The sequence below is a fragment of the Bombina bombina genome, chromosome 1 (assembly GCF_027579735.1).
Source record: "Bombina bombina isolate aBomBom1 chromosome 1, aBomBom1.pri, whole genome shotgun sequence".
Classification (NCBI taxonomy): domain Eukaryota; kingdom Metazoa; phylum Chordata; class Amphibia; order Anura; family Bombinatoridae; genus Bombina; species Bombina bombina.
In genome coordinates this window covers 453,367,755-453,395,752 of record NC_069499.1, presented here as the reverse complement: position 1 = coordinate 453,395,752, position 27,998 = coordinate 453,367,755, and the positions used below count along the sequence as shown (strand labels likewise).

Here is a 27,998-nt window from a genome sequence, read left to right as displayed (position 1 = left end):
GCAGGTTGTAACTAAGATCCATTGCTGTTCTCACATATGTCTGAGGGGATTACACAGATGAGGTAACTTCAGCAAGAGAATGGCGTGCAGTTTATTCTGCTATCAGGTATGTGCAGTTATAATTTTTTCTAGAGATGGAAAACACTAGAAAATGCTGCTGATACCGGATTAATTTAAGTTAAGTCTGAATACAGTGATTTAATAACGACTGGTATCATGCTTACTCCCAGGGGTAATACCCTTATAAAATTGCAATATAAAACGTTTGCTGGCATGTTTTATTGTTTTTATATATGCTTTGGTGATAAAACTTTATTGGGGCCTAGTTTTTTCCACATGGCTGGCTTAAATTTTGACTAGAAACAATTTCCACTGTTGTAGTATAAAAGTTACAGTTGGTGCAGTTAAAATTACAAACTGTGACATCCAGCTTCCCTCAAAGGCCCTCTGAATGCTATAGGACATCTCTAAAGGGCCCAAAGGCTTTCCAAAGTCGTTTATTGGGGAAGGTAGGGCCACAGCTTGCTGTGGCAGTTGGTTGTGACTGTTAAAAAACGTCTATTTCGTTTTTTTGATCCGTTTTTTGAACTAAGGGGTTAATCATCCATTTGCAAGTGGGTGCAATGCTCTGTTAGCCTATTATACACACTGTAAAAATTTCGTTTGATTTACTGCATTTTTTCACTGTTTTTCAAATTCTGACAAAATTTGTTTCTCTTAAAGGCACAGTACCGTTTTTTATATTTGCTTGTTAACTTGATTTAAAGTGTTTTCCAAGCTTGCTAGTCTCATTGCTATTCTGTATAAACATGTCTGACATAGAAGAAACTCCTTGTTTATTATGTTTAAAAGCCATGGTGGATATATATACTACAAACACTCCCGATCCCCATCCCTAAAAACTTCCTCCCACAGCTCCAAAAAATACTTGAACAATTCATATGGAATAATATCAAACCCAGAGTCCCAAGAAAAACACTCTACATGACTAGAGATAAAGGAGGGTTAGGCTTCCCAGAACTGGCATCTTACAGACAGGCTATTTTCCTACAAAAAATTGTGGAATGGGCCCATAACTACAACCACAAAGCTTGGATAAAACTAGACGGCCAGCTCCTCAATCTTAATAATGTTAGTGTCCTGGCATTCACATCGCCAACAAGCCGCCCGAGAATCATCAATAACTACACTATTATATCAGAAACCTTAAGAATATGGGACAAGACAGTTAATACTAGCACATATATTTCATCAAAACATTCACCGCTCTTACCAATAATCGAAAACCCAGACCTACCATATTGTCGTCTGGGAACACAAATGAGTAGGCCCTACAGCCTCCGCGAAGGCTCCTTACATTTTGCAATGGTGGGCGGGAAATTACCACTCCAACAAGACATGATAGAGAAATATGGTACTATTTTTCACTCATGGTTGAGATACAACCAACTTCAACATTTCTTAATGCACCACAAACATAAAGAGAATTTCATGAGAGCTCTGTCTTCATTTGAAACACTTTGTACATCAAACAAACCAGTACGGAGACTAATCTCATTAATATATAAACTCCTATCAGCGCCCCCTGACTCAACTCTCCCCTCATACACAAAGGCATGGGAAAGGGACCTAGGCAAGGACATTGACGAGGACACATGGCTCAAGTCTTTTCAAATGACAAAGCGCTCCTCCATCTCCGCTAACGTTCAGGAAATTCATTTAAAACTCACTAGTAGATGATATTTAACTCCAACAAAGCTACATAGATGTTTTCAGACAGCCAGCCCATTGTGTTGGAGAGATTGTGGTGAACAGGGCACACTTTTACACATCTGGTGGGAGTGCCCAAAAATAAAAGACTATTGGGACAAGGTGCTTAACATTATGTCAGACAGACTGCAAATAACCATACCAAGCACGCCTGAGGCAACCCTCCTGTTTCATTTACCAGAAGTAAAAGCTCAACATACGCGAGCGCTGATGCTTATAATGCTCACAGGAGCCAAAAAATTAATACCTAGGAGATGGAAGTCGGGGATTGTCCCGTCACTCGAGGAGTGGAGCCACACGGTAGATGAGCTACTCACATTAGAGAGATTCCACTACTTTAAAATCAAACAAATAGAAATGCATGAAATGATGCTGGCCATGTGGAGGGGCACTGGTCTCTGAGCAAAATAGACTTAGCAAAATCAAAACTAGAAACACACTTCTCAACCTTCCCTTCCTACTCCTCCCCCTCCCCATACATGAACCTTACTACCCTCCCATCCTTTTTTTTTTTTTTTTTTTTTTTACTTTAAGTTAGATAAGTTAATTAGTACCGATAAAGGAGGAGAGTATTTGAAAAGAAAAAATATAACAGGCTTGATATGCAAAGATATTTAATATACAATGTATGCATGCAGAAATATTATATGATCGGACATATCCTTAAATGATACATAGTTAGACACAATGGTTAAAACGCAAGCAAAGGATGTATGTAGAAATGTGTTTTTATTGTATGCACTTTTTTTGAATTCAATAAAGCTTGTTTCAAAAAAAAAAAAAAAAAGCCATGGTGGAACCCCCCTTAGAATGTGTACCAAATGTACTGATTTCATTTTATGCAGTAAAGATCATTTTCTGTCTTTAAAAAATTTATCACCAGAGGAATCTGACGAGGGGGAAGTTATGCCGACTAACTTTCCCCACGTGTCAGACCCTTTGACTTCCGCTTAAGGGACTCACGCTCAAATGGCGCCAAGTACATCTAGGGCGCCCATAGCGTTTACTTTACAAGACATGGCGGCAGTCATGGATAATACACTGTCAGCGGTATTAGCCAGACTACCTGAACTTAGAGGTAAGCGAGATAGCTCTGGGGTGAGACAAAATGCAGAGCATACTGACGCTTTAAGAACCATGTCTGATACTGCCTCACAATATGCAGAAGCTGAGGAAAGAGAGCTTCAGTCAGTGGGTGATGTTAATGACTCAGGAAAGATACCTGATTCTAATATTTCTACATTTAAATTTAAGCTTGAACACCTCCGCGTGTTGCTTAGGGAGGTTTTAGCTGCTCTGAATGACTGTGATACCATTGCAGTGCCAGAGAAATTGTGTAGACTGGATAAATACTTTGCAGTGCCGGTGTGTACTGATGTTTTTCCAAATACCTAAAAGGTTTACAGAAATTAATAAGGAATGGGATAGACCAGGTGTGCCGTTCTCTTCCCCTCCTATTTTTAGAAAAATGTTTCCAATAGACGCCACCACACAGGACTTATGGCAGACAGTCCCTAAGGTGGAGGGAGCAGTTTCTACTCTAGTAAAGCGTACTACTATCCCTGTCGAGGACAGTTGTTCTTTTTTTTAGATCCAATGGATAAAAAATTAGGTTACCTTAAGAAAATATTTATTCAACAAGGTTTTATCCTACAGCCCCTTGTATGCATTGCCCCTGTCACTGCTGCTGAGGCGTACTGGTTTGAGTCTCTGGAAGAGGCTTTACAGGTAGCGACTCCATTGGATGACATACTTGGCAAACTTAGAGCACTTAAGCTAGCCAATTCTTTTATTCTGATGCCATTGTTCATTTGACTAAACTAACGGCTAAGAATTCTGGTTTTGCTATACAGGCGCGCAGAGCGCTATGGCTTAGATCATGGTCAGCTGACGTGACTTCAAAATCTAAGCTACTTAACATTCTCTTCAAGGGGCAGACCCTATTCGGGCCTGGTTGAAGGAGATTATTGCTGATATCACTGGAGGAAAAGGTCATGCCCTTCCTCAGGACAGGTCCAAATCTAGGGCCAAACAGTCTAATTTTCGTGCCTTTCAAAACTTCAAGGCAGGTGTGGCATCAACTTCCTCTAGTAATAAACAAGAGGGAACTTTTGCTCAATCCAAGACGGTCTGGAGACCAAACCTGACCTGGAAAAAAGCTAAGCAGGTAAAAAAGCCTGCTGCTGCCTCTAAGACAGCATGAAGGAATGGCCCCCTATCCGGGAACGGATCTAGTAGGGGGCAGACTTTCACTCTTTGCCCAGGCGTGGGCAAGAGATGTTCAGGATCCTTGGGCGTTGGAAATTATATCTCAGGGATATCTTCTGGACTTCAAAGCTTCCCCCCCAAAAGGGAGATTTCACCTTTCACAATTATCTGCACACCACATAAAGAGAGAGGCATTCTTACACTGTGTACGAGACCTCCTAGTTATGGGAGTGATCCATCCAGTTCCAAAGGAGGAACAGGGACAGGGTTTTTACTCAAATCTTTTTGTGGTTCCCAAAAAAGAGGGAACCTTCAGACCAATTTTGGATCTAAAGATCTTAAACAAATTCCTCAAAGTTCCGTCGTTCAAGATGGAAACTATTCGTACCATCCTACCACTGATCCAGGAGGGTCAATATATGACTACAGTGGATCTAAAGGATGCTTATCTTCACATTCCGATACACAAAGATCATCATCGGTTTCTCAGGTTTGCCTTTCAAGACAGGCATTACCAGTTGTAGCTCTTCCCTTGGGATTAGCTACAGCCCCAAGAATCTTTACAAAGGTTCTAGGGTCGCTTATGGCGGTCCTAAGGCCGCGGGGCATAGCAGTAGCCCCTTATTTAGACGACATCCTGATACAGGCGTCAAACTTCCAAATTGCCAAGTCTCATTCGGACGTAGTACTAGCATTTCTGTGGTCGCATGGGTGGAAAGTGAACGAGGAAAAGAGTTCTCTATCCCCACTCACAAGAGTTTCCTTTCTAGGGACTCTGATAGATTCTGTAGAAATGAAAATTCACCTGACGGAGTCCAGGTTATCAAAGCTTCTAAATTCCTGCCGGGTTCTTCATTCCATTCCGCGCCCTTCGGTGGTTCAGTGTATGGAAGTAATCGGCTTAATGGTAGCGGCAATGGACATAGTGCCGTTTGCACGCTTACATCTCAGACCGCTGCAACTATGCATGCTCAGTCAGTGGAACAGGGATTACACAGATTTGTCCCCTCAACTGAATCTGGACCAAGAGACCAGGGATTCTCTTCTCTGGTGGCTATCTCGGGTCCATCTGTCCAAAGGTATGACCTTTCGCAGGCCAGATTGGACAATTACGACAGATGCCAGCCTTCTAGGTTGGGGTGCAGTCTGGAACTCCCTGAAGGCTCAGGGATCGTGGACTCAGGAGGAGTCTCTCCTTCCATTAAATATTCTGGAACTAAGAGCGATATTCAAGGCTCTTCAGGCTTGGCCTCAGTTAGCAACTCTGAGGTACATCAGATTTCAGTCGGACAACATCACGACTGTAGCTTACATCAACCATCAAGGGGGAACGAGAAGTTCCCTAGAGATGTTAGAAGTTTAAAAAATAATTTGCTGGGCAGAGATTCACTCTTGCCACCTATCAGCTATCCATATCCCAGGTGTAGAGCACTGGGAGGCGGATTTTCTATGTCGTCAGACTTTTCATCCGGGAGAGTGGGAACTCCATCCGGAGGTATTTGCACAACTGATTCATTGTTGGGGCAAACCAGAACTGGATCTCATGGCGTCTCGCCAGAACGCCAAGCTTCCGTGTTACGGATCCAGGTCCATGGATCCCAAGGCGACACTGATAGATGCTTTAGCAGCGCCCTGGTCTTTCAACCTGGCTTATGTGTTTCCACCGTTTCCTCTGCTCCCTCGACTGATTGCCAAGATCAAGCAGGAGAGAGCATCAGTGATTCTGATAGCACCTGCGTGGCCACGCAGGACCTGGTATGCAGATCTAGTGGACATGTCATCCTTTCCACCATGGTCTCTGCCTCTGAAACAGGACCTTCTACTTCAGGGTCCTTTCAACCATCCAAATCTAATTTCTCTGAGGCTGACTGCCTGGAGATTGAACGCTTGATTTTATCAAAGCGTGGCTTCTCCGAGTCAGTTATTGATACCTTAAGACAGGCACGAAAGCCTGTCACCAGGAAAATTTACCATAAGGTATGGCGTAGATATCTTTATTGGTGTGAATCCAAGGGTTACTCATGGAGTAAGGTCAGGATTGCTAGGATATTATCTTTTCTCCAAGAAGGTTTGGAAAAAGGATTGTCGGCTAGTTAAGCGTCTGGCAGATGTTCCAGGCGTTCAGGCATTTTGTCAGGCTTTAGTTAGAATCAAGCCTGTGTTTAAACCTGTTGCTCCACCATGGAGCTTAAACTTGGTTCTTAAGGTTCTTCAAGGAGTTCCGTTTGAACCTCTTCATTCCATAGATATCAAGCTTTTATCTTGGAAAGTTCTTTTTTTGGTAGCTATTTCCTCGGCTCGTAGAGTCTCTGAGCTATCTGCCTTACAATGTGATTCTCCTTATCTGATTTTTCATACGGATAAGGTAGTCCTGCGTACCAAACCTGGGTTCTTACCTAAGGTAGTATCTAACAAGAATATCAATCAAGAGGTTGTTGTTCCATCCTTGTGTTACACAATCTGGACGTGGTCCGTGCTTTAAAGTTTTACTTACAAGCTACTAAAGATTTTTGTCAAACATCTGCTTTGTTTGTTGTCTACTCTGGACAGAGGAGAGGTCAAAAGGCTTCGGCAACCTCTTTTTCTTTTTGACTAAGAAGCTTAATCCGCTTAGCCTATGAGACTGCTGGACAGCAGCCTCCTGAAAGGATTACAGTTCATTCCACTAGAGCTGTGGCTTCCACTTGGGCCTTTAAAAATGAGGCTTCTTTTGATCAGATTTGCAAGGCGACAACTTGGTCTTCGCTTCATATTTTTTCAAACTTTTACAAATTTGATACTTTTGCTTCTTCGGAGGCTATATTTGGGAGACAGGTTTTACGGGCAGTGGTTCCTTCCATTTAAGTTCCTGCCTTGTCCCTCCCTTCATCCGTGTACTTTAGCTTTGGTATTGGTATCCCACAAGTAATCGATGATCCGTGGACTAGATACACCTTACAAGAGAAAACACAATTTATGCTTACCTGATAAATTTATTTCTCTTGTGGTGTATCCAGTCCATGGCCCGCCCTGTCATTTTAAGGCAGGTAATTTTTAAATTTAAACTACAGTAACCACTGCACCCTATGGTTCCTCCTTTCTCGGCTTATTTTCGGTCGAATGACTGGCTATGACAGTTAGGGGAGGAGCTATATTACAGCTCTGCTGTGGGTGTCCTCTTGCAACTTCCTGTTGGGAATGAGAATATCCCACAAGTAATGGATGATCCGTGGACTGGATACACCACAAGAGAAATAAATTTATCAGGTAAGCATAAATTGTGTTTTTTTCACTACAATGTTTCTTTAAAAAGACATAATTTACTATTAACTGTGCCCAGCAGTGCAGCTGAGTTTCAATGATAATTTTATTTCTTTCATATAGGTGGTGACAATCCACCATCCATTACTCCTGGGAATTACCTTTCATGACCACTAGGAGGAGGCAAAGATTCCCAAACTCCAAGAGCTCTAAAAAAAATGCACTCACCTCTATGGTAACTAGTCTTGTCTTTGCCTCTGCTTGAGGTAGGTGAAGAATGAAGATGCTCCAGATGTTTCTATCTTATTGGTCTTGGACTGAGTTGAGGCCTAATTTCCCCCTGTCTTTTGACACAGGGATGTGTTGGGAGTTTGTTAAAAGCCTGCAACAGGTTTGGCTTTCTAATGGATTATGTAGTCTTCCAGTAGTTGGGTGCCTTTGAGTAAGTACTTTATTTTCATTATGGCACTCATATAAACCTTTTAGGCTATAAGGTATTTATATACTATTTACTATTTTATATTTAGGGACTATGTTACATTTTATATTTATGTGGCTCCTTTTAATTTGTAAGGTTACATTGTCTTTTACATTTTAAAAATATTTTATTGCGTTTTACCTATCGTCGCATAGTGAGTCTCGGTTTGGGGTTTGCGCGCGTCGTCTTGTCTGATTTGCGCCTGTTTGTGTGCTGGGTACATGCATGTAGGATAGTTGGGATAGCACATGTCGTTTGGCACTTTTTTAGCCTCATTTGTTCTTGCTGGGTGCGCGCGTTCCTGTTTGAGTGCGCTATCTGATGTGTAGTGGGTTTAATTTTTCCTTTGCTATTCTTTGATTATGTCGGGTTAGCGCAGATTATGTCGGCCTTGCAGTATTTGGAGGGGGTAAGTTTCCCTTGTTTGGGGAATATAGCCAAATGTTGCATTTATTATGGAATCTTCTGTGTCTGTCCCTGAAACCTCTCTAGAAGCCAGCTTATCTGAGCACTCTACTACCAATGTGATGTGTGCATAATTGTAACAGGCTTGATATATTGCCTCCAGATCAGCTTTGCAATGCTTGTTTACATGATATGATGCATTCTAATCAGACTAATACTGTTCTTGCTTCTAAAGGTGTTTGCCCTCCCATAATCTGTTCTACAGAGGGGAGATGCACAATTTTTTCTCCAGGATTTAAGGATTTTGTACGTTCTATTTCGGAAATGCTGGCGGCCATGCCCCCTTCAAGTAAGCGTAAAAGGTCAGTTTATGATTTACCTTTAACTAGTTCTATGATGATATTTTCTGATGATCAGGGATCTGTTTCTGATCATAATTCTGATTTATCCAGTTTTTTTATATTTAATTTAAAGTTGATCATATTTGTTCCCTTTTTAAAATAAGTTTTATCTTCTTTGGGTATTCAGGTCTCTGTGTCTGAATAAAGTCTGTTAAGCATTTAAATGTATTTTCACTGTGCCTGATGCTGTCTCCAAGATAGTTTCTAAGAATTGGTCTAAGCCTGTTGACCTTTTTAATCCTTCTGTTAGATTTTGGTAAATGTATAATTTGCCAGCATCTAATGTTGAGCTCTGGGAAACACTTGCTAAGGTGGATGGGGCGGTTTCTACTTTTGCTAAGCGTACTACCATTGCTTAACAGTTCTTCATTTAAAGGATCCTTTGGATAGGAAATTGGAAACCTTTCACAGGAGGGATTTTCAACAGGCAGGATTTATTTTTAGGCCTGCAGTTAGTATTTCCTGTGTGACTACAGCTTCTTCTGTTTGACTTGATAGTTTAGCTGAGCAGTTTCAAATGATGATTTTGCTAATGAAGATTTTAAAAACCCTTTAGATTTATTGAAGTCTGTTTATGCAGTTATGGATATTATTAAAATTGATTTTAAGAATGTCATTTGCAGTCCTTTCTAGAAGGGCTTTATGGCTTAAATCTTGTTGTCTAAATCCAGGCGTATTTCTTTACTTTTAGGGAAATATATTGTTTGGTTCTTGATTATATTCTATAATTTCTACTGTTACATAATGACCCTGGGGATAGTTTACCTAAGGGTGATGAGGGAAGCTAGACATGGACTCCCTGCCGAATGTGGCTGCACCTCACTGACGAGGCCTATAGAAGGCAGTGAAACGATCACCTGGGGTTGCTTTTTTCCTTGTTCAGAGGACAATTGCCTGGTATTTTGGGTCTTGACTGATTAACTTCAGGAAAGTCTTCATTTGTGAAAATCACAATTGGGCAAAAAGAAGCTACACCCATGTGGTAACCAGGCCATAGAACAAGCTATTAAGCTGTTGTTCGCTCCTGGCAGACTGCTTCTCTTTCTGTTTGATATTATTTCTACTGTGACTGGAGGCAAAAGAGCTTTCCTTCCTCAAGACAAGAAGTCTAAGGGTAAATTTTAAGGCTCCTAATCGATTTTGTTCCTTTAGTAATAAGGAACAGATATTTATTTCCTGCTCAGAAGCAGGGGTCCTCCAACACCTCATGAGAGCCTAGTTCAAATTAGGACAGATCAAAGCAGGCTAATAAGCATGCTCCCTCTAACAAATCAGAATGAAGGTGCGGTCTCGGATATTCTGGTAGAGGGCAGATTACTCCTTTTTCAGGAGACTTGCTTTTGGTCTGTTCAGGATCCCTTGGTTCAAAATATTGGTTCTCAGAGTTACTGAATAGGTTTCTGGGTGAGGCCTCCAGAGGAAGGTTTCTTTTGTCTCATGTTCTTGTGGCTCCTTTAAAAGCCAAGGCCTTCTTTCAGTCTTTCTCTGATCTGGTAGCTATAGGAGTCATTGTTCCAGTTCCAATTTTGGAACAGGGCTTAAGTTTCTATTGAGACCTTTTCATTGTACCAAAGAAAGAGGGGACTTTCAGGCCTGTTCTGGATTGAAAAGCTCTGAACAAATTCCCCAGAGTACCTACTTTCAAGATGGAAATTTCAGACTATTCTGCATTTGGTGCATCAAGGTCAGTTTGTTAACAATAGATTTAAAAGATGCATACCTTCATGTTCCTATTCACAAGGATCATTATCAGTTTCTAAGGTTTGTCTTCCTAGACAAGCATTATCAGTATGTTGCCCTTCATTTGGTCTGGCTACAGCTCCCATGATCTTTTCAAAAGTTCTGGGTTCCATCTTGGCAGTGATAAGAGCTCAGGGTATTTTGGTTTTCCTTTACCTGGACAATATCTTGGTACAGCCACCTTCTTTTCATTTAGCAGTATCTCACACCCACAGACTCATGTTGTTTCTTCAACAGCATGGTTAGAAAATCAATTTCACATGAGGCCTCTTCAGCTTTCCATGCTCCATCAATGGTACAGGGATCGTGCTTCCCTTTCCCAGAATATCTGTTTGGACTCCAGGACAAGACAGTTACTGTCTTGGTGACTGGATCATCATGTTATTATTCAGGAGGATTCTTTCTCCTACATTGGTGTATCCGGTCCACGGCTTCATCCTTACTTGTGGGATATTCTCAATACCTACAGGAAGTGGCAAAGAGAGCATGCAGCAGAGCTGTCCATATAGCTCCCCTCAGGCTCCGCCCCCCCAGTCATTCTCTTTGCCGCTCTAACTAGTAGCATCTCCACGGGGGTGGTAAAGAGTATGTGGTGTTTAGTTGTAGTTTTTTATTCTTCTATCAAGAGTTTGTTATTTTAAAATAGTGCCGGCTTGTACTATTTACTCTGCAGCAGAAAGTGATGAAGATTTCTGCCGAGAGGAATATGATTTTAGCACCAGTAACTAAAATCCATTGCTGTTCCCACGCAGGACTGTTGAAACCAGAGAACTTCAGTTGGGGGGAACAGTTTGCAGGCTTAACTGCTTCAGGTATGATCAGTCATTTTTCTAACAAGACCTAGTAATGCTAGAAGACTGTCAGCAATCCCATCTGGGATAGGTAAGCCATTTTTATTAGACTCTGTATAAAATTATGGCTTATATTAAGGGCTCTATGCTGGTTGACACTATTGTGGGCTAAATCGATTGCTTTTTAGCATGTTTTCACTATAAATAAGGTGTTTTTTTAGACTTTAAAACACTTTTGGGGTTTTATTTTGGGCCTGGCACTTATTTGGACACCTATTCTAGTCAGAAAGGCCCCTCCACTCTGGAATGAAGAGGGAGGAGGCCTCATTTTCAGGCCTCAATTGCACAGTTGTTTTGCTTAGGCAGTTCATGCAGCTTCACGTGGGGAGTCCATAGGCATCAGAAAAGACTCCAGAGAGGCTTATTTCCTACTGAAATAATCCCTAAGGAAGGTAAAGGCCACAGTGGAAGCTGTGGCATAGTACTGTAGTGTTTTTAACAGGTTAATTGCTGTTATTAGCTCCGGTTTGGGCATTAAGGGGTTAATTGGTCTGAAATTTTGTGTGCAATCATTTCAAAGCATTAAGTGAAAATTTCATTAAAATCGGATGTTTATTTGATGGTTTTTTGATGTTTTAGTAATAAAAAGTGTGCACTTATTATTTATATTTATATTATTATTTAAAGACACAGTAACGTTTTTGTCAAAAATAATTTTTATTGCATTGAAGATCTGTTTAAGTCTGTCAAACATTTCTGACCCTTCAGATAACCTATGTTCTGTATGTTCAAAGGCCAAGGTGGTTCCCCCATTAAATTTGTGTGAAGTGTGCCATAGCGTCCAAACAGCTTAAGGACCGTACAATCACGCTTAAAGATATAGCCTATTATGATTCTTTAGCTGAAGGTAGTGAGGATAGCTCACTATCCTCTCCTTCTGTGTCAACACCAGCTATGCCCGTGCGAGCGATGCCCAGTACATCTAGCGCGCCAATTGCTATCACTATGCAGCAATAATTCTCTTGCAGCATTTTTATCCAAACTGCCAGCTTTTCCTAGGAAGCGTGATTGCTCAGTTTTAAATACAGAAAATGAGCAAGCAGACGCAGAGGATAATTTATCTGTAGTGCCCTCACATCAATCTGACTTGGCGGTGAGGGAGGGCCTGTCTGAGGGAGAAATTTCTGACACAGGAAAAGTTTCTCAGCAGGCAGAGCCTAATACCATAGCATTTAAATTTAAGCTTGAACACCTCCGCGCTCTACTTAAGGAGGTCCTAGCTACTCTTGATGATTGTGACCCTTTGGTGGTCCCAGAAAAATTCTGTAAAATGGAAAAATTCTTAGAGGTCCCAGTACACACTGATGCGTTTCCTATACCTAAGAGGGTGGCGGATATAGTGAATAAGGAGTGGGAGAAGCCAGTTGTACCTTTTGTTCCCCCTCCTATATTTAAGAAAATGTTCCCCATTGTTGACCCCAGAAGGGACGCGTGGCAGACGGTCCCTAAGGTAGGCAGGGGGGCAGTTTCAACGCTAGCTAAGCGCACAACTATACCAATAGAAGACAGTTGCGCTTTCAAAGATCCTATGGATAAAAAATTAGAAGGTTTACTTAAGAAAATTTTTGTTCAACAAGGTTTTCTTCTTCAACCAATTTCTTGCATTATTCCTGTAACCACTGCAGCTGCTTTTTGGTTTGAGGAATTAGAAAACTCGCTCCAGAAGGAGACTTCTTATGATGAAGTCATGGATAGAATTCACGCCCTGAAGTTGGCTAATTCTTTCATTACAGATGCCGCTTTTCAGTTAGCTAAATTAGTGGCGAAAAATTCTGGTTTCGCAAAAGTGGCGCTTTGGCTAAAATCGTGGTCGGCGGATGTGTCGTCCAAAACAAAATTGCTTAATATTCCTTTCAAGGGTAAGACCCTATTCGGGCCAGAGTTGAAAGAAATTATTTCAGATATCACTGGGGGAAAGGGCCATGCCCTTCCACAGGATAGACCTTTCAAAGCTAAAAATAAGTCTAATTTTCGTTCCTTTCGCAATTTCAGGAACGGACCGGCTTCTACCTCTACAGCCACTAGGCAAGAGGGTAACGCACCCCAGCCCAAACCAGCATGGAAACCATTGCAAGGCTGGAACAAGAGTAAACAGGCCAAAAAGCCTGCTGCTGCTACCAAGACAGCATGAAGGGGTAGCCCCCGATCCGGAACCGGATCTAGTAGGGGGCAGACTTTCTCTCTTTGCTCAGGCCTGGGCAAGAGATGTTCCAGACCCCTGGGCACTAGAAATTGTCTCTCAGGGGTATCTTCTAGAATTCAAGGTCCTTCCTCCAAGGGGAAGGTTCCACATGTCTCGCTTATCTTTAGACCAGATAAAGAGACAGGCATTCTTACATTGCGTAGAAGACCTTTTAAAAATGGGAGTGATAAACCCAGTTCCAACAGCAGAACAAGGACTGGGATTTTACTCAAACCTGTTTGTAGTTCCCAAAAAGGAAGGAACTTTCAGGCCAATTCTGGATTTAAAGATCCTAAACAAATTCCTCAGAGTTCCATCATTCAAAATGGAAACCATTCGGACAATTTTACCAATGATCCAGGAGGGTCAATATATAATAGCCGTGGACTTAAAGGATGCGTACCTGCATATTCCTATCCACAAAGATCACCATCAGTTTCTGAGGTTCGCCTTTCTGGACAAGCATTACCAGTTCGTGGCTCTTCCCTTCGGATTGGCCACTGCTCCCAGAATTTTCACAAAGGAGCTAGGGTCCCTTCTAGCGGTGCTATGGCCAAGGGGCATTGCAGTAGCACCTTACCTAGACGACATTTTAATACAGGCGTCATCCTTTCACAAAGCAAGGGCTCATACGGACATTGTTCTAGCCTTTCTAAGGTCTCACGGGTGGAAGGTGAACATAGAAAAAAGTTCTCTGTCCCCGTTCACAAGGGTTCCCTTCCTGGGAACAATAATAGACTCGGTAGAAATGAAAATCTTTCTGACAGAGGTCAGGAAATTAAAACTTTTGAACACTTGTCGAGTTCTTCAATCCATTCCTCAACCCTCCATAGCTCAGTGCATGGAGGTAATAGGACTAATGGTTGCGGCAATGGACGTGGTTCCTTTTGCTCGAATTTAAGACCATTGCAACTGTGCATGCTCAAACAATGGAATGGGGATTATACAGATTTGTCTCCCCAGATTCAGACCAGAAAACCAGAGACTCACTCCTCAGGTGGTTGTCTCAGGATCACCTGTCTCAGGGAATGAGTTTCCGAAGACCGGAGTGGATCATTGTCACGACCGACGCCAGCCTCTTAGGCTGGGGCGCGGTCTGGAAGTCCCTGAAGGCTCAGGGTCTATGGTCTCGGGAAGAATCTCTTTTCCCGATAAACATTTTGGAATTGAGAGCGATATTCAATGCGCTCCAGGCATGGCCTCGACTAGCGGAGGCCAAATTCATCAGATTTCAGTCGGACAACATGACGACTGTAGCGTACATCAATCATCAGGGGGGAACAAAGAGTTCCCTGGCGATGAGGGAGGTATCCAAGATCATCAAATGGGCAGAGGATCACTCCTGCCATCTATCAGCAATTCACATCCCAGGAGTGGACAACTGGGAAGCGGATTATCTGAGTCGTCAGACTTTCCATCCGGGGGAGTGGGAACTCCACCCGGAGGTTTTTGCTCAGCTGACCCAGCTATGGAGTAAGATTAGGATTCCAAGGATACTATCTTTTCTCCAAGAAGGATTGGAGAAAGGTCTGTCAGCTAGTTCTTTAAAGGGACAGATATCTGCTCTGTCTGTTTTGTTACACAAGCGTCTGGCAGCCATGCCAGATATTCAGGCGTTTGTACAGGCTTTAGTCAGAATCAAGCCTGTCTACAGACCTGTGGCTCCTCCATGGAGTCTAAATTTAGTTCTTTCAGTTCTTCAAGGGGTTCCGTTTGAACCTCTACATTCCATAGATATTAAGTTACTATCTTGGAAAGTTTTGTTTTTAGTAGCTATTTCTTCTGCTAGAAGAGTTTCTGAATTGTCTGCTTTGCAGTGTAATTCACCCTATCTGGTGTATCATACAGATAAGGTCGTTTTACGTACCAAACCTGGTTTTCTTCCAAAAGTGGTTTCGAATAAGAATATCAACCAGGAAATAGTTGTTCCTTCTCTGTGTCCTAATCCAGTTTCTAACAAGGAACGTCTGTTACACAGTCTTGATGTGGCTGAAAAGCATCATCCGTTTGGCTTATGAGACTGCTGGAAGGCAGCCTCCTGAACGAATTACAGCTCACTCTACTAGAGCTGTGGCTTCCACATGGGCTTTCAAGAATGAGGCTTCTGTTGAACAGATTTGTAAGGCAGCGACTTGGTCTTCACTGCATACGTTTGCCAAATTTTACAAATGCGATACTTTTGCTTCTTCGGAGGCTATTTTTGGGAGAAAGGTTTTGCAAGCAGTGGTGCCTTCCGTTTAGGTTACCTGACTTGTTCCCTCCCTTCATCCGTGTCCTAAAGCTTTGGTATTGGTTCCCACAAGTAAGGATGAAGCCGTGGACCGGATACACCAATGTAGGAGAAAACAGAATTTGTTTACCTGATAAATTTCTTTCTCCTACCGTGTATCCGGTCCACGGCCCGCCCTGGCATTTTGGTCAGGTTTAAATTTATTTTTTGTAAACTACAGTCACCACTGCACCCTATGGTTCTCCTTTTTCTCCTAACCGTCGGTCGAATAACTGGGGGGGCGGAGTCTGAGGGGAGCTATATGGACAGCTCTGCTGTGTGCTCTCTTTGCCACTTCCTGTAGGGATTGAGAATATCCCACAAGTAAGGATGAAGCCGTGGACCGGACACACCGTAGGAGAAAGAAATTTATCAGGTAAACATAAATTCTGTTTTTGTTGGAATTTGATCACAAGTCTTTCTGGTTAGGGTGCAGTTGGGGGTACTCTGAGAGCACAGGGAGTTTGGCCTCCTAATAAATATTTTGGCTTTTCATGGCCCTTCAGAGTTGGCCTCTGTTGAGAAAGGAGCCTCATCTGTGTTTTCAGTCAGACAATGTTACAGCAGTAGCATATGTCAATCACAGTTCACTAGCCATGAAGGAAGTGTTTTATATTCTTTCTTGGGCAGAGAGCAATTGTTGCCTTATATCTGCAGTTCATATTTCATGGGGTAGCAACTAGAAAGCTTAATTACATCCAGGGGAGAAGTCTCTACATCTGGATGTTTTCTGTCAAATTGTGGAGCTTGTTGTCTCCCAGAGTTAGATCTAATGGCTTCTCGGGTGAACAACAAACTTCGCAGGTACTTTGCGAGGTTCAAGGAATCATCAGGCCGATTTTGTGGATGCTCTAGTAGCTCTTTGGTCTTTTTGACTAGCATAGTTTCTCTTGTTAAGTGTATTCAGTCCACGGGTCATCCATTACTTATGGGATTATATCTCCTTCCCAACAGGAAGTTGCAAGAGGATCACCCAAGCAGAGCTGCTATATAGCTCCTCCCCTCACACGTCATATCCAGTCATTCTCTTGCAACTCAACTAGATAGGTCGTTGTGAGAGGTCTGTGGTGTTTTTTATACTTAGTTTATTTCTTCAATCAAAAGTTTGTTATTTTAAATGGCACCGGAGTGTGCTGTTTGTTCTCAGGCAGTATTTAGAAGAAGAATCTGCCTGCGTTTTCTATGATCTTAGCAGAAGTAAATAAGATCCACTGGCTGTTCTCGCACATTCTGAGGAGTGGGGTAACTTTCAGAAAGGGAATAGCATGTGGGGAATCCTGCAAACAAGGTATGTGCAGTAAATTATTTTTCTAAGGAATGGAATTGACTAAGAAAATACTGCTGATACCGATGTAATGTAAGTACAGCCTTAAATGCAGCAGCGACTGGTATCAGGCTGATGAATGTATGTACAATAAGTTATTTTCTAAGGAATGGAATTTGACTAAGAAAATACTGTTAATACTGAAGTATTGTATAAGCCTTAACTGCAGTAGAAGCGACTGGTAGCAGGCTTATTAATAACACTATCTAACTTTTAAAGTGTATGTTTAACCCCTTAATGACCACAGCACTTTTTCATTTTCTGTCCGTTTGGGACCAAGGCTATTTTTACATTTCTGCGGTGTTTGTGTTTAGCTGTAATTTTCTTCTTACTCATTTACTGTACCCACACATATTATATACCGTTTTTCTCGCCATTAAATGGACTTTCTAAAGATACCATTATTTTCATCATATCTTATAATTTACTATAAAAAAAAGATAAAATATGAGGAAAAATGGAAAAAAAAACACACTTTTTCTAACTTTGACCCCCAAAATCTGTTACATATCTAAAACCACCAAAAAACACCCATGCTAAATAGTTTCTAAATTTTGTCCTGAGTTTAGAAATACCCAATGTTTACATGTTCTTTGCTTTTTTTGCAAGTTATAGGGCCATAAATACAAGTAGCACTTTGCTATTTCCAAACCATTTTTTTCTAAAATTAGCGCTAGCTACATTAGAACACTAATATCTTTCAGGAATCCCTGAATATCCCTTGACATGTATATATTTTTTTTTAGTAGACATCCCAAAGTATTGATCTAGGCCAATTTTGGTATATTTCATACCACCATTTCACCGCCAAATGTTATCAAATACAAAAAATTGTTCACTTTTTCACACATTTTTTCACAAACTTTCGATTTCTCACTGAAATTATTTACAAACAACTTGTGCAATTATGGCATAAATGGTTGTAAATTCTTCTCTGGGATCCCCTTTGTTCAGAAATAGCAAACATATATGGCTTTGGCGTTGCTTTTTGGTAATTAGAAGGCCGCTAAATGCCACTGTGCACCACAAGTGTATTATGCCCAGCAGTTAAGGGGTTAATTAGGGAGCTTTTAGGGAGCTTGTAGGGTTAATTTTAGCTTTAGTGTAGTGTAGTAGACAACCCCATGTATTGATCTAGGCACATTTTGGTATATTTCATGCCACCATTTCACCGCCAAATGCGATCAAATTAAAAAAAACATAAAATTTTTCACAATTTTAGGTTTCTCACTGAAATCATTTACAAACAGCTTGTGCAATTATGGCACAAATCGTTGTAAATGCTTGTCTGGGATCCCCTTTGTTCAGAAATAGCAGACATATATGACTTTGGAGTTGCTTTCTGGTAATTAGAAGGCCGCTAAATCCTGCTGCGCCTCACACGTGTATTATGGCTAGCAGTGAAGGGGTTAATTAGGGAGTTTGTAGGGAGCTTGCAGGGTTAATTTTAGCTTTAGTGTAGAGATCAGCCTCCCATCTGACACATCCCACCCCCTGATCCCTCCCAAACAGCTCCCTTCCCTCCCCCACCCCACAATTGTCCCCGCCATCTTAAGTACTGGCAGAAAGTCTGCCAGTACTAAAATAAAAGGGTTTTTAAAAAAAATAAAAAATTGTTAGCATATTTACATATGCTACTGTGTAGGATCCCCCCCTTAGCCCCCAACCTCCCTGATCCCCCCCCCCCCCCCAAAACCGCTCTCTAACCCTCCCCTCTGCCTTATTGGGGGCCATCTTGGGTACTGGCAGCTGTCTGCCAGTACCCAGTTTGCAATAAAAAGTGCTTTTTTTTTTTTTATTGTTTTTATTTTTCTGTAGTGTAGCTTCCCCCCCCCCACACACACAGACAAACCCCCACCACTTTGCTGATCATTTTTTTTTTTACATTTTTTTTAACATTTTTTATTTTAGCATTTTCTGTAGTGTAGCGGTTCCCACCCGCTCCCTACCCGTGCACGCGCCCGCCCCCACCCTCCCGTGCACGCGCGCGCGCCCCCAGCCACCCCCGCCCACGATCCCGCCCCCCTTCACATCGCCAGGGCCATCGATGGCCGCCTCCCGGTCCGGCTCCCACCCACCAACGCAGTAAGCCACCGATCTCCGGTGCAGAGAGGGCCACAGAGTGGCTCTCTCTGCACCGGATGGCTTACAAAGGTTATTGCAGGATGCCTCCATATCGAGGCATCACTGCAATAACCGGAAAGCATCTGGAAGCGAGCAGGATCGCTTCCAGCTGCTTTCCACACTGAGGACGTGCAGGGTACGCTCTCAGGCTTTAACTGCCTTTTTTCTGAGGACGTACCCTCCACGTCCTCAGTCGTTAAGGGGTTAAAACGTTTACTGGCATGTTATTCGTTTTTTGTGAGGTACTTTGGTGATAAATCTTTTGGGGCATGATTTTCCACATGGCTGTTGTTTATTTCTATACAGAAACGATTAATTAAGGTTTCCCACTATTGTAATAGGAGTGGGAGGAGCCTATTTTAGCGCTTTCTTGCGCAGTAAAAATTCAGTTTCAGTCTTCCTGCTTCTTCCTCCTTGATCCAGGACGTCTCTAGAGAGCTCAGGGGTCTTCAAAAGTCATTTTGAGGGAGGTAATCAGTCACAGCAGACCTGTGACAGTGTGTTTGTGATAAAAACGTTAATTGTTAAATTGATTATCCGTTTTTGGGTATTAAGGGGTTAATCATCCATTTACTAGTGGGTGCAATACTTTTCTAACTTAATACATTTACTGTGAAAATTTGGTTGCTATAACTGATTTGGTTCATTGTTATTTCAACTGTGACGTTTTTTTGTGCTTCTTAAAGGCGCAGTAGCGTTTTTTATATTGCTTGTAAATTTATTTGAAAGGATTTTCCAAGCTTGCTAGTCTCATTGCGAGTCTGTTTAAACATGTCTGACACAGATGAATCTGTTTGTTCACTATGTTTGAAGGCCAATGTGGAGCCCCACAGAAATATGTGTACTAAATGTATTGATGTCACTTTGAATAAAAGTCAATCTATATCGGTAAAGAAATTATCACCAGACAACGAGGGGGAAGTTATGCCGACTAACTCTCCTCACGTGTCAGTACCTTCGCCTCCCGCTCAGGAGGCGCGTGATATTGTGGCGCCAAGTGCATCAGAGAGGCCCATACAAATCACTTTGCAAGACATGGCTGCTGTTATGACAGAGGTATTATCTAAATTGCCAGAATTAAGAGGCAAGCGCGATAGCTCTGGGTTAAGGACAGAGCGCGCTGATGATGTGAGAGCCATGTCTGATACTGCGTCACAATTTGCAGAACATGAGGACGGAGAGCTTCATTCTGTGGGTGACGGATCTGATCCAGGGAGACCGGATTCAGAGATTTCTAATTTTAAATTTAAGCTTGAGAACCTCCGCGTATTGCTAGGGGAGGTATTAGCTGCTCTGAATGATTGTAACACGGTTGCAATTCCAGAGAAAGTATGTAGGTTGGATAGATACTTTGCGGTACCGGTGTGTACTGACGTTTTTCCTATACCTAAAAGACTTACAGAAATTATTAGCAAGGAGTGGGATAGACCCGGTGTGCCCTTTTCCCCACCTCCTATATTTAGAAAATTTTTCCCAATAGACGCCACCACACGAGACTTATGGCAGACGGTCCCTAAGGTGGAGGGAGCAGTTTCTACTTTAGCTAAGCGTACCACTATCCCGGTGGAGGATAGCTGTGCTTTTTCGGATCCAATGGATAAAAAATTAGAAGGTTACCTTAAGAAAATGTTTGTTCAACAAGGTTTTATCTTACAGCCCCTTGCATGCATTGCGCCTGTCACTGCTGCTGCGGCATTCTGGTTTGAGTCTCTGGAAGAGGCCATTCGCACAGCTCCATTGGATGAGATTATGGCCAAGCTTAAAGCACTTAAGCTAGCTAATGCATTTGTTTCTGATGCCGTTGTACATTTGACCAAACTAACGGCTAAGAACTCCGGATTCGCCATCCAGGCGCGCAGACCGCTATGGCTTAAAACCTGGTCAGCTGACGTGACTTCTAAATCTAAATTGCTTAATATTCCTTTCAAAGGGTTGAAAGAAATTATTGCTGACATTACTGGAGGTAAGGGTCATACTCTTCCTCAGGACAGGGCCAAGTCAAAGGCCAAACAGTCTAATTTTCGTGCCTTTCGTAACTTCAAGGCAGGAGCAGCATCAACTTCCTCCGCTCCAAAACAGGAAGGACCTGTTGCTCGTTATAGACAGGGCTTGAAAACTAACCAGTCCTGGAACAAGGGCAAGCAGGCCAGAAAGCCTTCTTCTGCCCCTAAGACAGCATGAAGAGAGGGCCCCCTATCCGGAAACGGATCTAGTGGGGGGCAGACTATCTCTCTTCGCCCAGGCTTGGGCAAGAGATGTCCAGGATCCCTGGGCGTTGGAGATCATATCTCAGGGATATCTTCTGGACTTCAAAGCATCTCCTCCACAAGGGAGATTTCATCTTTCAAGGTTATCAGCAAACCAAATAAAGAAAGAGGCATTTCTACGCTGTGTGCAAGACCTCTTAGTAATGGGAGTGATTCACCCAGTTCCGCGGACGGAACAAGGGCAAGGGTTTTACTCAAATCTGTTTGTGGTTCCCAAGAAAGAGGGAACCTTCAGACCAATCTTAGACATAAAAATCTTAAACAAATTCCTAAGAGTTCCATCATTCAAAATGGAAACTATTCGAACCATCCTACCCATGATCCAAGAGGGTCAATACATGACCACAGTAGACTTAAAGGATGCCTACCTTCATATACCGATTCACAAAAATCATTATCGGTACCTAAGGTTTGCCTTTCTGGACAGGCATTACCAGTTTGTAGCTCTTCCCTTCGGGTTGGCTACGGCCCCGAGAATCTTTACAAAGGTTCTGGGCTCACTTCTGGCGGTTCTAAGACCGCAAGGCATAGCGGTGGCTCTGTATCTAGACGACATCCTGATACAGGCGTCAAGCTTTCAAATGGCAAAGTCTCATACAGAGATAGTTCTGGCATTTCTGAGGTCGCATGGGTGGAAAGTGAACGTGGAAAATAGTTCTCTATCACCACTCACAAGAGTCTCCTTTCTAGGGACTCTTATAGATTCTGTAGAGATGAAAATTTACCTGACGGAGTCCAGGTTATTAAAACTTCTAAATGCTTCATATTGGTGATAAAACTTTATTGGGGCCCAGTTTTTTCCACATGGCTGGCTAGATTTTGCCTAGGGATAGTTTTTTATGGCCCTCTCACTGTGAGTACAGGTTGGGAGGGGCCTAATTTCAGGCTTAAATCGTGCAGTAGTTTTTGCAGCTTGAGACATCCAGTTTCCCTGAAGGAGTCCCCTGAACACTTGTGCCTTCAAAAGTCGTTGTATGGGCAGGTAGGGCCACAGCAGTGCTGTGGCAGTTTGTTGTGACTGTTAAAAAACGTTTATATCGTTTTTTTGATCCGGTTTTGAAACTAAGGGGTTAATCATCCATTTGCAAGTGGGTGCAATGCTCTGTTAGTCTATTATACACACTGTAAAAATTTCGTAAGATTTACTGCTTTTTATCACTGTTTTTCACTTTCTGACAAAAATTGTTTCTCTTAAAGGCACAGTACCGTTTTTATTTTTTGCTTGTTTACATTTATCAAAGTGTTTTACAAGCTTGCTGGTCTCATTGCTAGTCTGTTTAAACATGTCTGACATAGAGGAAACTCCTTGTTCATTATGTTTAGAAGCCATTGTGGAACCCCCTCTTAGAATGTGTACCAAATGTACTGATTTTACTTTGTTATAAAGATCATATTCTGTCTTTAAAAGATTTATCACCAGAGGAAATTGACAAGGGGGAAGTTATGCCGACTAACTCGCCCCACGTGTCAGAACCTTTGACTCCCGCTCAAGGGACTCCCGCTCAAGTGGCGCCAAGTTCATCTTGCGCGCCCATGGCGTTTACTTTACAAGACATGGCGGCAGTTATGGATCATACACTTACAGCGGTATTGTCCAAACTACCAGGGTTACAAGGAAAGCGAGACAGCTTTGGGACTAGAAAAAATACAGAGCTCTCCGACGCTTTAGTAGCTATGTCTGATATCCCCTCACAATATGCAGAAGCTGAGGCAGGAGAGCTTCTTTCTGTGGGTGATTTTTCTGACTCAGGGAAGATGCTTCAACCTGATTCTGATATGTCTACATTTAAATTTAAGCTTGAACACCTCCGTGTGTTGCTCAAGGAGGTTTTAGCTACTCTGGATGACTGTGATACCATTATAGTGCCAGAGAAATTGTGTAGATTGGATAAATACTATGCAGTGCCTGTTTACACTGATGTTTTTCCAATACCTAAAAGGTTTTCAGAAATTATTACTAAGGAATGGGATAGACCAGGTGTACCGTTCTCTCCCCCTCCTATTTTTAAGAAAATGTTTCCAATAGATACCGCTACATGGGACTTATGGCAAACGGTCCCTAAGGTGGAGGGAGCAGTTTCTACCCTAGCTAAGCATACAACTATTCCCGTCAAGGACAGTTGTGCTTTCCTAGATCCAATGGATAAAAGTTAGAGGGTTACCTTAAGAAAATGTTTATTCAACAAGGTTTTATTCTCCAGCCTCTTGCATGCATTGCCCCGGTCACTGCTGCTGCGGCCTTCTGGTTTGAGTCTCTGGAAGAGGCCTTACAGGTAGAAACTCCATTAGATGATATACTTGACAAGCTTAAAGCGCTTAAGCTAGCCAATTCATTTGTTTCTGACGCCGTTGTTCATTTAACCAAACTAACGGCTAAGAACTCAGGTTTTGCTATACAGGCGCATAGGGCGCTATGGCTTAAATCCTGGTCAGCTGACGTTACTTCAAAGTCTAAGCTTCTCAACATTCCCTTCAAGGGGCAGACCCTATTCGGGCCTGGACTGAAGGAGATCATTTCTGATATTACTGGAGGAAAAGGTCATGCCCTTCCTCAGGATAGGTCCAACAAATTAAGGACCAAACAAACTAATTTTCGTGCCTTTCGAAACTTTAAGACGAGCGCGGCATCAACTCCCTCTAATGCAAAACAAGAGGGAAATTTTGCCCAGTCCAAGCCCGTCAGTGGCTCAGTGCATGGAAGTAATCGGCTTAATGGTATCGGCAATGGACATAGTGCCATTTGCGCGCCTGCATCTCAGACTGCTGCAATTATGCATGCTAAGTCAGTGGAATGGGGATTACTCAGATTTGTCCCCTCTGCTAAATCTGGACCAAGAGACCAGAGATTCTCTTCTCTGGTGGCTTTCTCGGGTCCATCTGTCCATGGGTATGACCTTTCGCAGGCCAGATTGGATGATTATAACAACAGATGCCAGCCTTCTAGGTTGGGGCGTAGTCTGGAACTCCCTGAAGGCTCAGGGATTATGGACTCAGGAGGAGAAACTCCTCCCAATAAATATTCTGGAGTTGAGAGCAATACTCAATGCTCTTCTAGCTTGGCCTCAGTTAGCAACTCTGAGGTTCATCAGATTTCAGTCGCACAACATCACGACTGTGGCTTACATCAACCATCAAGGGGGAACCAGGAGTTCCCTAGCAATGTTGGAAGTCTCAAAGATAATTCGCTGGGCAGAGTCTCACTCTTGCCATCTGTCAGCGATCTACATCCCAGGCGTGGAGAACTGGGAGGCGGATTTTCTAAGTCGCCAGACTTTTCATCCGGGGGAGTGGGAACTTCATCCGGAGGTCTTCACTCAACTGATTCATCGTTGGGGCAAACCAGATCTGGATCTCATGGCGTCTCGCCAGAACGCCAAGCTTCCTTGTTACGGATCCAGGTCCAGGGACCCGGGAGCGGTGCTGATAGATGCTCTGACAGCCCCTTGGGTCTTCAACATGGCTTATGTGTTTCCACCATTTCCGATGCTTCCTCGACTGATTGCCAAGATCAAACAGGAGAGAGCATCGGTGATTCTGATAGCGCCTGCGTGGCCACGCAGGACCTGGTATTCAGACCTAGTGGACATGTCGTCCTGTCCACCATGGTCTCTGCCTCTGAGGCAGGACCTTCTAATTCAGGGTCCTTTCAATCATCCAAATCTAATTTCTCTGAGGCTGACTGCATGGAGATTGAACGCTTGATTCTATCAAAGCGTGGCTTCTCGGAGTCGGTTATTGATACCTTAATACAGGCTCGGAAACCGGTTACCAGAAAAATTTACCATAAGATATGGCGTAAATATTTATACTGGTCCGAATCCAAGAGTTACTCATGGAGTAAGGTTAGGATTCCTAGGATATTGTCTTTTCTACAAGAAGGTTTAGAAAAGGGCTTATCTGCTAGTTCGTTAAAGGGACAGATTTCTGCTCTGTCTATTCTTCTACACAAACGTCTGGCAGAAGTTCCAGACGTTCAGGCTTTTTGTCAGGCTTTGGCTAGGATTAAGCCTGTGTTTAAGACTGTTGCTCCGCTGTGGAGTTTAAACTTAGTTCTTAAAGTTCTTCAAGGTGTTCCATTTGAACCCCTTCATTCCATTGATATTAAGCTGTTATCTTGGAAAGTTCTGTTTTTGATGGCTATTTCCTCGGCTCGAAGAGTCTCTGAGTTATCTGCCTTACATTGTGATTCTCCTTATCTGATTTTCCATTCAGACAAGGTAGTTCTGCGTACTAAACCTGGGTTCTTACCTAAGGTAGTTTCTAACAGGAATATCAATCAAGAGATTGTTGTTCCATCACTGTGTCCTAACCCTTCTTCAAAGAAGGAACGACTCTTGCATAATCTGGACGTAGTCCGTGCCCTGAAGTTCTATTTGCAGGCAACTAAAGATTTTCGTCAAAATCCCTTCCCTGTTTGTCGTTTACTCTGGACAGAGGAGAGGTCAAAAAGCTTTGGCTACCTCTCTCTTCTTTTGGCTTCGTAGCATAATACGCTTAGCCTATGAGACTGCTGGACAGCAGCCTCCTGAAAAAATTACAGCTCATTCCACTAGAGCTGTGGCTTCCACCTGGGCCTTTAAGAATGAGGCCTCTGTTGAACAGATTTGCAAGGCTGCAACTTGGTCTTCACTTCACACTTTTTCAAAATGTTTCACATTTGACACTTTTGCTTCTTCGGAGGCTGTTTTGGGAGAAAGGTTCTACAGGCAGTGGTTCCTTCCGTTTAAAGTTCCTGCCTTGTCCCTCCCATCATCCGTGTACTTTAGCTTTGGTATTGGTATCCCATAAGTAATGGATGACCCGTGGACTGAATACACTTAACAAGAGAAAACATAATTTATGCTTACCTGATAAATTTATTTCTCTTGTAGTGTATTCAGTCCACGGCCCGCCCTGTCTTTTAAGGCAGATCTAAATTTTAATTCAAACTACAGTCACCACTGCACCCTATGGTTTCTCCTTTCTTGTCTTGTTTCGGTCGAATGACTGGATATGACGTGTGAGGGGAGGAGCTATATAGCAGCTCTGCTTGGGTGATCCTCTTGCAACTTCCTGTTGGGAAGGAGATATAATCCCATAAGTAATGGATGACCCGTGGACTGAATACACTACAAGAGAAATAAATTTATCAGGTAAGCATAAATTATGTTTTTTTCCTCCCCTGGTTCTCCTGCCAAGGGTATTTGCCAGAATCAGACAGGAGGGAGCATCTGTAATATTTATTTCTACAGCTTGTCCTTGCCGTACTTAGTTTACGGATCTGGTTCAGAAATCCAGTTGTCCTCAATGGCCTCTTCCTCTTTGATAGGATCTTCTGTCTCAAGGTCCATTTTATCTTCAGGATCTCAAATCTCCAAGCTTAATGGCATGGAAATTGAACGCTTAGTTCTTAGGCAGAGGGGTTTTTCATAGTCTATTGTTGAGCCTTTGATTCAGGCCCATAAACCTGTGACTAGGAAGATCTATAGTTTTGGAAGGCTTATATTTCATGGTGTTTGAATATTGTTTTTTTTCCTGGCATTCCTTACAAATTCCAAAGATTTTGCAGCATGTTTTGGATAAAGGTTTTCCCTCCAGTTCTTGCAGGGGTCAGATTTCTGCCTTTTCAGTTTTGTTTCATAAGAAGATTGATAATCTTCCTAATATTCACTGTTTTGTACAGAATTAAACCTGTCATAAAACCAAGCTCTCACCCTTGTAATTTTTCAGGCTTCACCTTTTGAGCCCATGCATAAGGTGGATATCAAGATTTTCTTTTAATGTTTTGTTTCTTTTGGCTTTTTCTTTTACCAGAAGACTTTCAGAGCTATCTGCTCTTTCTTGTAATTATTCTTATCTTATTTTTCATCAGGATAAGGCAGTTTTGAGAACCAAGTTTGACTTTTTGCCCAAGGTGGTGTCCTTGGACAATAGGGAAATTGTTGTTCCTTCTTTTTTGTCCTTATCCTAAGAGGCTACTCCATAATTTCTATTTTGTCAAGGCTTTGAAGTACTATTTGTAAGCAACTTAGGATTTCAGGCAAACTTCTAGTTGGTTTGTTAATTTTTCTGGTTCTAGGAAGGGTAAGAAAGCTACTGCTGTTTTCTTGGCTTGAGCTTTTGATTCAGAAGGCTTATGTGAAGGTGGGTCAGCCTCCTCCTATTCTTCTAGGTCAGTTGCCACTTGCTGGGCCTTTAAAAATGATTCCTCTGTAGATCAGATTTGCAAGGCAACCACTTAGTCTTCTTTCCATACTTTCACTAAATTCTACCATTTTAATGTTTTTTCTTTCTTCTGAATCTGCCTTTTGTAGGAAAGTCCTTCAGGCTGATACTTTTTGATGTGGGACTTTTTTCCATTGTTGTTTGCATGATTTAAAAAAAAAAAGAAAACTATAATATATTAAGCTCTTTTTAATATTGTGGGAAAAAAATGGTTAAAAAATAATAGATGATATGATGCTGGTCCCGCCCTCATGGACTTCACTGCTTGGGCATTAGTTTCCCAGCAATATTAAATTGTGGATTCTCACCACCTATGTGAAAGAAAATATAATTTGATTACGTGATAAATAATTTATTTCATTGTGGTAAATCCACGAGACCCCATCCTATTATTTTTTTCTGGTGATAGTTTGTATTTATCAACGCCTCCTTTTTCTTCTGTTATGTGTGATCAGTCCACGGGTCATCATTACTTCTGGGATATAACTCCTCCCCAACAGGAAATGCAAGAGGATTCACCCAGCAGAGCTGCATA

At 42.3% G+C, this 27,998-nt stretch overlaps 1 protein-coding gene across 3 annotated transcripts in view; it reads left to right on the top strand.

The window, feature by feature from the left end:
* LOC128645441 (neurabin-1) overlaps positions 1 to 27,998 on the top strand; it is an 824,161-nt gene that overhangs the window by 615,968 nt on the left and 180,195 nt on the right. The gene's annotated exons all lie outside the window — the stretch shown is intronic.